Consider the following 10,005-nt stretch of genomic DNA (forward strand, 5'->3'; position numbering starts at 1 on the left):
CTGTCAATCATAAGCAAGTAAAAATTTATTCAGGAATACTGAAATCCCTTGTCCCAGCAGGTGAATTGCACAAGGGTGGGTGGAATGGAAACTTCACCTCCATTGCTTTCCATGGGAGGTGCCTTATCAGTGGGTTCAAAGGCAGCCGGGCCAAGGAGTGTTTAGTTTTACATTTGCTACATGACTTTTTAAAAAAATCTTTCACACTTATCAGTAACACAGTGGTAGATCAATAGTGCTGCCTTTTAAAACCCCTAGTCTAGTGCAGACTGGCTGGCATGAGTCATAGTTCATAGAAGTCGGAGTTATGGAAACAGAGCAGGCGACATTTTGCATGCAAAGCGCTGCAAACTATCCAGGTGTGCCTGTACACAGCAGGCTCTCGATGTGCCCAAGCCAGACTGAAAGTGGCTGTGTAAAAGCAGCTATGCTTTTTGACTTTTTCGACTTCCACCTCTGTGTTTAGAGGTTACTGACAGCATTTTGTAATGAAAGAGAGAGAACCTGGAAGATATAGGGAGTGGACCCAGTCCTGCTCTGAATATGTTGGCTACCAACTGCAAACGCAGCTCGAGGATGAGCTTCCACACACAGTGTTAAAAAGAGGTGGAAACAATCTCAGTTCCCTGTACCCTTAGCTCCCCATACCACGTCCAATTGAGGTTAATGCTTCTTTAAGAGCTGACAGTATGCAGGAGCTAAACAAATGGCTATGTCACACGTGGGTAAGTCGTTAAGTCATGTAAACCAGCTTACAGACAAACCCCAGATGCCATAATAAGAATGAACAACTGGAAGATAAAACCATACAGTACAAATTAGAAATAAAGCACACGTTTTTAACTGTGAGGGATACTAATGTTGTTCAAGTAGACTATTGAGGGAAATGATGGAGCGTTCAGTTCAGTACCTCCTCATATCATGAACAAATTCCCTGTTGGAGATACAGTAAGCAGTGTGCCATGGCTTGGTGCAGGAGGAAATGGAAACAGTTTAATGGCAGTTTAACACAGGGAGTCCGATGGATTGAACCAGTTCTTAGACTAAAAACTTTGTAGTGAATACTTAATAGAGTTTGAGTCATTCACAAACAGCATAGAAGGTGAAAACAAATTACCTAGGGTTATTCTTAGCAAATAGTTAAGACCAGCATATAGATGAAGCACAAAGTTAAGACCAGCATATAAATGAAAAAGGGCAGATTTTGGTAAATGCTACAAGGCAGAATATTCCTAAAGTATTCTTTAATATTCTTTCCAGTGGAAGAAATTGGAGGATAGATTTCAGAAGTTTCCATGTCCTTACTTCTTGTTACATGTCTTAAAGTGGTATAACAGCAACCTGACACCAGATGAGACATTCGTTGGAGAAACCTAAGATATGTAAAAGTTTGTGCCAGACCATCTTTAGAGTATATATGATGACTGTGAGTGCAGCTGACTTTCTATCTTTAGCAACAATGTTGCGTCAATAATAAAACTTTTGTATGAATTAAGTATTTGTACAGTCACCCAAGACATCACTACTTTAGATCCTATACAAAGATGACTTTCATTTTTAGGAACTTAAGATATGAATACATTCAATTTCACCCTGTATTGTTGAAAACAAAGATGGACAAGGGAAAGCAATATCAAAATAGTCCAAGGTACAGTGTCTTAAATATGCAATAACTGTGATAGATCAGATGTTACAAGAATATCCTCACATATATTAATGCAACATTAATAAAAACTAAAGCAGTTGCATTTGTGGTTTTCAAGGTTGTTTGAAAACACAGAAATTGCAGACTGACATGAGCTAATGCAATAATGTAATTTAAAAATGATCAACTGAAATACTTAAAAAACATAAAAAGAAAGAATAATATATGTACAGCTGTGAGTTCATTGTGAAAACTTGATGTAACAGACCCTGGGAAACAGCAGCTGAAGTTGCGATCTATGCTGAAGCATTGTAATGAACATCGTAATTACATCTGGTGAGATCTGAGCTATGTAAAACATAGTGAAGATCCAAACAAAGGTCCAGTCTGCTCTTTTCTAGTGCTTTAGGATCTTATAGTCCTGAAATGACTCCCTTCTTAACCTCAAAAATTCACAGGTGCTTAACTGAGTCATCTGTACTTGCCCAGAAGTAAGGGGAGATAAGCATTAATCTGTCATGGAAGAGTGCCACTGCCATCCAGATTAAGCAAGGAGTGAGCTGGCCCTGGCAGTCACTAGAGAGAAGATGTGGTGATGGAGGCTCACTATGAGCGGATGCCCCCAGGAACTCCTGGTGGCTTCCTTGCTCTCTGGTGGATTGACATCTGACTTAGCTGGATCACCCTGAGAGGTTTCTAGTCAGTGGAAAGAAAGAGGTACCTAAATTATGCATGTCTTCAGCAAGCTTATCTCACTCCACTCCACATTGAAAACTTAGGCTTTTACCTGAGAAGGACTAGTTCATCAGCAATCAAATTTAGTTGCTGGGTTCCTACCTTAATGGTCACTTTGTCAAAAAGAAAGTTGTCATTCCTCCCCTTCTCCCCAGAAACTAAGTATGTATTTTTTTATTTCTTTCCCTCATGTAGACATTTCTGTCTGCTGCGAGACTTAGGTTAGCAAAGACTGCTGCTTCTCTGACAAAGTCATAAAAACAAAACTACACAGACTGAATTCAGGGGAAGGAAATGTACTCCTTTAATTGCTTGTTTGTTCCTTCCCAACCAGCTGTACCACCTCTACACAGATTATTAGTTAAACTATAAATGTTAGCATCGCATTGTCAGTCACTGCCTAAATTGGATAATGTGAATTGCAACTTAGCAGTGGGTGCTCCAGGACACACGAGGTCAGATTCACCTACATGGATAGTTTCTGATCTAGTTATCTGGATTTCTTTAAGTGTCAGTGGAAAAAAACCAGGCACTTCCAGACCTTCATTTTTCTCATCTTAACAGAGATATCTAAAATAGGTCCGATGACTCACTCTTTAAAAGCATCTTTTTCCCTCTATTGAGCCTAAAGTCACTAGTTCCAGCGTAGACACCTAGACTGTAGATGGTGAGAGTCAGAGGAGATGGATTGCATGAACCGTGCTCTATTTAGCCACAGGCAGCAGATTTTTGGAGGCATTTGTCTTCCAAAATTGGGTATGAACCTAATTTCAGCAATACTTTCTTCCTACCAAGTGCCAAACTGCATCTCTGTGTGCTTAATTCTTTTAGAAACTTTCTCCTTTCAGAGCACAGAGAAGCATGAGTCAGGGTGAGTCGGAAGCCTTTGCCCAACAGTTACATTAGCTCGGAAGGCAGATGTGACCCTGAGCATTGAGCTTGAGATGGGACCTGCAAGCCCTTCCCATTTCTTGCACTTTGTAATATTCAAGAGATTGAGCAGGGGATATGCTTTTGAAAAACTGGGTTTCCCTTCTCTGCAGTGTGTCTGCTCCAGGACATAATGAGCTGTAAGGTGTACACTCTTCCTGGCTCAGAAGACCTCATGTGCCCCTTTTTCTCCTACAAAACTAGTGGGCTGACAAATCAGTCCTTCCTAACGTTGCTTGCTGCAAGAGGGCAGGAGTCGCCTGCAGTCTGAATAAAGGGTAAGTGCAAGGCAGTCAACAAGGACAAGGTCAGCAACAATTCTGTCTTCAGGTGCCGCCTCAGACCAGTGAGATCAGTTAAATCTAGTCATAACTCCTTCAACCAACTGTATTTGGGTGCCCATCAGCAAAGGAAGACTCAGGTTGTGGTACTCTGCAAGAGACTACATCTTACTCTTCTGCTCCTGAGTATGGAAACTCCCTAAACATAGTCACCTCAGCACCAGCTGTAGCCTGACTATAATTAGACAGCTACAAGTAGCTCCGGCTCTGATCTACTTCCTATATGGACTATGTATCACAGAATCACAGAATGGTGGGGGTTGGAAGGGACCTCTGGAGATCACCTTGTCCAACCCCCTGCTTGAGCAGGCACACCCAGAGCAGGGGGCACAGGAATGTGTTCAGCCAGATTTTGAATGTCTCCAGGGAAGGAGACTCCACAACCTCCCACTGCTCTGGCACCCTCACAGGAAAGAAGTTTTTTTCTCATGTTTAGCTGGAACTTCCTGTGTTCCAACTTGTGCCCATTGACCCTTGTCCTGTCATTGGGCACTATTGAAAAGAGCCTAGTCCCATCATCCTGACACCTTCCCTTTAGATATTTATAGGTATTGATGAGATCCCCCCTCAGTCTTCTCCAGACTGAACAAACCCAAGTCTCTCAGCCTTTCCACATAAGGGAGATGCTCCAGTCCCTTGATCATCTTTGTAGCTCTCTGCTGGACTTGCTCAAGCAGTTCCCTGTGCTTCTTAAACTGGGGGGCCCAAAAATGGACACAGTACTCAACCACATGATATCTTCTCGTTGGACTCTGGGGCACAGTGTGAGACTTGAGAGATATTAATAAGCCCTTTTCTAATGGATTTCTTTTGAAAGCATCACTGCTTGGACAAGTCTTAATCTGATCCCCTTAGGTTTCTATACCATATTCATGACACTATTTTTTATGATGTATTTGAGAAGGAAACTGAAGCATATTAAGTAGCACTTATGTTCTTAATGTTATTTTATTTTATTTTATTTTATTTTATTTTATTTTATTTTATTTTATTTTATTTTATTTTATTTTATTTTATTTTATCCTTGTATTGTATTTTAAATCTAATCATTATTGAACAATATCTGTTTAGTACCAATGACAAGGTCAAGAAATATCTTGTGCCTGTACAGCTGTTCTTCTGACAGTTACTCCATAGGATGCAAAAAGAGAGTTTCTTGTTTCCGCTTCCAGACCTCCCTAGAGCATCTGCTCATGTCTAAAAGTGAAAGGTTTCAAATGCTGCCCTAATATAAAACAATGCGACTGTGAGGTTCTATATTCATTCTCTGTTCATTGCGAAATATAAACAAAACTTTTATTTTTCCTCCTGACTGTTTGGTGTCTTGCTAAATTGCTGTCCAAGGGCAAATTCTTTTTGTCATCCAGACCTGTAAGGTTGCTAAGCACACACAAGGATAAAGATACATTCTGATTAGTCAATACTTGTTTTACAAAGTCTGCCGCTGAAAACAGTATTGCGTCACACAGGCTACTTTTGCAATGCAGGGTGGACACCTAAAATCCCAAATTAAACAAGTTTCAGCCATAGGTGTGTGTTTTGGAATCATTCAGTTGTAGAGAAATAGAAAACTCCAGAATGTTCAGCATAAAAAAGGGAGAGGTTAACTAAGACTGTATAAGGGTCAGCAAAATTGTAAATTATTTGAGGAGTGGGATAATGACTATTTTAAATGCATTGAGTTTCCTGAAAAGTTTGGGTAAGGCAATGTCTCTCATTTTAGGGCATATCCACACCACTGAAGTAATTAGAGTAATTTAAGAACTTACGTTCAAATCAAAGGACATTTTCAGATGTTGCCAATGGATTTTAGGCAAACCTGTTGACTAGTATCGTGTGAACAAAACTTGACTGCAAGGTTCCCAGAAATGTAAAGAATACTGCTGGTTAATTTTTTGTGTGTCTTAGGAGTTCCTTCAGCTCATGTGCTCATGTTGTAAATGCAAACATGATGTTCAGTTCGAGAAATTACCCTAAGCACCTGACAAGTCTCTGAATATGAAGCTTGGGGAAGTGAATTTTCACAATGCAACAAGGTGGTGCAGAATCAATAAAGAGGTTTGGTTTGATTCATGAAAAAGCAAGACATAAAGATGACAAGTCAGGTGTATAAATTATGTTAGGAGACTAACTGCTATGTAATTGGCACTTGGATGCCCAAACTTTCATTAATCTTAGCAGTCATCCATGCAATAGGTTCTGTTTTCACGACATTCCTCAGAACAGCAAACTGAATAAACACTTTGAAATGTTTTTTGCATGTAGGCTGGCTTTAAACTTTAAATTGTAGATGAAACCGCATTCTTGTCTCCTGACCAGAAGTGCCATAAATTCAGGTGAATAGTCTGCAAATCAAACCTCACATCTCTAAAATATGAGCGTTATAAAGCTTGGGATTATGATTCACAGAATGACTATTATAATTCTGAAAACACATTCTTGTAACAATGGCTGTAACCTCAAATGAAAAGACTAAGAAAACAATCTTGTCTGTGAATCTCAGTTGGAAAACTAAAGTCTTTTGGCCGTGGAGAATTAATCTGGAACTGGCAAATTATGATTTGAAAAAAAACCCCATTGGACTAATGCAGAGTTACTGGTTACTTGCAGTGGATATGTCCACTGGGAATAAGGATCTTCCCTCTGAAAAAGGGCAGTGAATATTCTCTGAATCAATTAATTGAGTTTGCTGCAGCTGTGCTTGCTTTTGGTTCGAATGACTTTTCCTCTGACAGAGTTTTAGTACCATACTCTCCAAAACAACTATAAAATTCACATGATTGAAACTTTTCAGGGAACAGCTATTAAATTACTTTCAGTAGAATCCTGGCTGTAAAGGCTGCAATCATACATTCATGAAGCAGGAAAAAATACTGCTTGACTTTTTTTTACAAGCCTACTTTTCAATATTTTATTACCTGCGGAGAAGGGAGGGAAAGATCATTTTAAAAAAAAGTTGATTCATACAGTAAAATTTTTGTGTGAAAGGCTGAAGAAAGACATCAAACATAAAAAACCCAAAAATTATCCTGAACCCAGACTCCAATAAAGCATTGTTAAAATGGCTCTGACAACATGAAAGAAACCAGGAGTCAGAATTATTGGTAATGTATCTAGTAAAATAACCCACACAAAGTTTGTGAAATGATCAGAGAACAAACCATGTACCAGTGCATAGTGATCAGCCACAATCTGCAGGAAGAAGAACAGAACAGGACTTGTCATGATTTAACAGATAATTTAGCACTTGGGTAGACTTTAAAGCTAGCTACTGGAAACATGTCATGAAGAAAGTCGAAAATGTTGGTGCCACCTATTGGTGAAAATTGAGATTTGGAAATTATTCAAGCTAATTTGCATAAATCCAAAGTAAAGAGAAAATAAACTGGTCATGTTTTACTTAATGCTTAAGGAGTTCTGAATGTGGGATCTAAATTGAACTCTTTACTTTGGCTTCTGTTCTGCAGAGGATACATGCATGTTTACAATGAATTACAAATTATCTGTGCTGCAGTTAAGAGGATGGAGAACTTTGGTTGTATTTTGCTTCACTTTGCTGGCAGTAAAAGTTAATTGAAAAACCCAGCACACCAGGAAATATTGAACAGGAAGATGGGTTAGTAGACTCAAAATATATGTCTTTGCCAACCAAATTTCATTGGATAGTACATTCCCTACAGAAATCCTGGAGGTGGTATGTTTGGCATAGTGCATTGACAGTGTTGCTATTTAGTGGTCTGAAAAGAGGATTCTGTTTGACACTGCACACCCCATTTACCATGTATCCTGGTGAGATATACGGACTCAGAGCAAAAGCAATTCTTCTTACTACATGGAAGTGACCTTTATTATGTTATGGCAATGCACCAAGTTCTGCTTTAGTTAACTGCAGTTCCTGCCTCTGTCTGTTATTTAATAACCCTGGAGTTGCAGGGGACACATTCAAGGCACATACTGCTGTTCCTTGATGTTTTCTCTTGGAGTCTGTTTCTGCAGATGCTTAAGACAGGAGTACTTTGGTATACTGAGCTCTTGACTGTAGCTGTGGTTGAAGACACTTTCTATACACAGGGAGTCAAATGTCTGCTACCACTACCAAAAGAAGGCTGGTGTGAGGCGCCTTGTACCGGCTGACTAGAGGTGCTGGGATTCATCAAGAAAAAATGGGCCCATATACAAGAAGTCGATGCAGCAGATCAAAATTTTTAACATGTATGTCCAGTCATCTCCTGATATCTGCTTCTATTATCACATTATCTGCAGTCCAAAAATTAGTAGATATGAATAAAAGCTTTTTTGCCAAGTATCAGCCAAACTGGAAGGTAGCAGAGAGCTTTAGGTAGTGATTTACAAATTGAATTTCAGGTTTATTTTACAGATATAGCTCACTACAGTAAGATATTAAGAATTCTTCTTGCAGGTCACCTTTGTTGCTGGCAGCTATACATATTATGCATGTATAAATCCTGCTTGAACACAACTGAATAAAATACTATAATGAGACTGGAGCAGAAGAAGGACTTGTAAAAGCACTGAGATAAGATTTAACTGTTTCTCATGTCAAATGTGCTGTCACTGTGTTGCTACTCACCTTTACATGAGCAAACACTTCTTCCATTCTCTGTCCTGCCCACTTATGCCATCTGAACACATCCCCTAATGCAATATCACCTCTTTGCACATGAGATTCTGGGCACAACTATTATTAATATCTTATGGGTAATAAGCAGAAGATTACATAATATAGCTAACTATGGTTCTCTTCATATTTTACTAATTTCCAGTTGTGGGTGATCATCTTAGAGAAATTTTGCACTCTAATAATATATTTCTAATAAGCCATATAAGCCATAGGACTTAGTATTGACAACTGAACAGATCTGTGCCATTTCCAGGGTATAAAATAATCCGTGTTACAGAGGCACAGTCACTGATAGCGATGCTCCCATAGTGGGTTGCCTGCAACCACAGCACAGACCAGTTAAAGCAGTTAATTTTGTAAGGGCAGTGATTGATGGGGAAAGAAAATGCAGTGTGCGCAGGCAGGCAGTTAAAGAAAAATCTTTGGGAAGGAAAATTAAAATTGTATGTTCAAAAATGCCATTGCCTAGCAGGAGGCTGGAGGGTTAGTAAAATTCTAAGAACTATCAGTTTCTTTGCCCCTCTTCCTCATACCTGCTTCATCCTGGGCTCTCAGACAGCAAACAGAGCAGTGAACAAGGAACCCGAATAGCTTGGAACAGCAAATGGAGGAACAAGCAGGCAGAGCCAGTTCACACATATCAGTCAAACCCTGGTTGCCTAAGGCAGCAAAATGTTTAGTGGCTGTTTGTTGTGCAAGTGACTGCGGGCTGTGAGGAGCATTCGTTTCACAGATTGCCCATAAGGCAGCAAAGACTCAGCAACTGTGACAGTGCAAGTAATGGCGAAATGTGTTGGATCTTCATTTACCAAAGAAGCAGATCACGGCGTGGGTTTTCTATATGACAACTGTATGTTGTTCCACAAAGGAGCTCAGGGAGAGCTCCAATGCTGCAGTTATCCTTATCCTGGCAGCTGCTGTGGATACAGAGTTCCCAGTGGCACAAAGTCAGAAGGGAGCAAAGCTGCAAATGTAAATGCCGCTGCTCTCTCTCCTCTCTCAGCAGCCAACAAAGGCCCAACCAGCTTCCACTGTGAAATCTGAAGTAGCCCTCCCGGAGGCAGTCATGAGGAAAAGCTTGTTCTGTGTCAGCCCAGTATCTAAGAAAGGCAGAGCAAGGCGAGACTAGGCCAAACATCTAACCCTGTTGGCACATGTTCTTATTTGTGCTTTACCTGGATTGCCATAGAGGAAACACTGTAAGCAGAAATCGCACCTGCTGGAAGGATGCTTTGGTGCGCTGGCTCCAGATGGTTGTCAAGTGAACAGCCAGGGAGCTCAGCAGTACCAAGGAATGGGAGGTCATTGCCTTTCTTATTCCCACAGAATTTCATTGTGGTGCAATATGCCAAAGTTCATCCTGGTTAAGGACAATTTTTTTCTCCCTGAACCTTGACATTCTACATAGTAGTGAAATTCATTTCGCAGTCAGCTCTAAATGAGAACTTTAGTGATTTAATCAAGTTCTCACAGAAAATATGTAGCAAGTCTGGGAATCAAACCTGTATTTCTCCATCCCAATTCATATTGTTTCCTAGTTCTTAGATATCCCTCAGCTGCACAGTGAAGAAAGGAAACACTAGGTAAACACACTCACCCATTTCTAGTTGAAGATTTCTCCCTGTACTCAAAGTTTTTCCATTCTGTAACGAATTGATTCACCTGACACTGTTTCCACTGACTTCCCCAGAAGACTATTTCTACTGTAATAA

General features: G+C 40.0%; 1 long non-coding RNA gene across 1 annotated transcript in view; it reads right to left on the bottom strand.

Moving 5' to 3' along the window:
• Positions 1-8,931, bottom strand: part of LOC135312679 (uncharacterized) — a 31,339-nt gene extending 22,408 nt beyond the window's left edge. The window contains exon 1 of the long non-coding RNA XR_010372372.1: positions 8,827-8,931. This is a non-coding gene — a long non-coding RNA (uncharacterized LOC135312679). The remainder of the gene's footprint in view (positions 1-8,826) is intronic.
• Positions 8,932-10,005: the final 1,074 nt, after the last annotated feature.

Source organism: Phalacrocorax carbo, chromosome 3, assembly GCF_963921805.1.
Source record: "Phalacrocorax carbo chromosome 3, bPhaCar2.1, whole genome shotgun sequence".
Taxonomy (NCBI): Eukaryota; Metazoa; Chordata; class Aves; order Suliformes; family Phalacrocoracidae; genus Phalacrocorax; species Phalacrocorax carbo.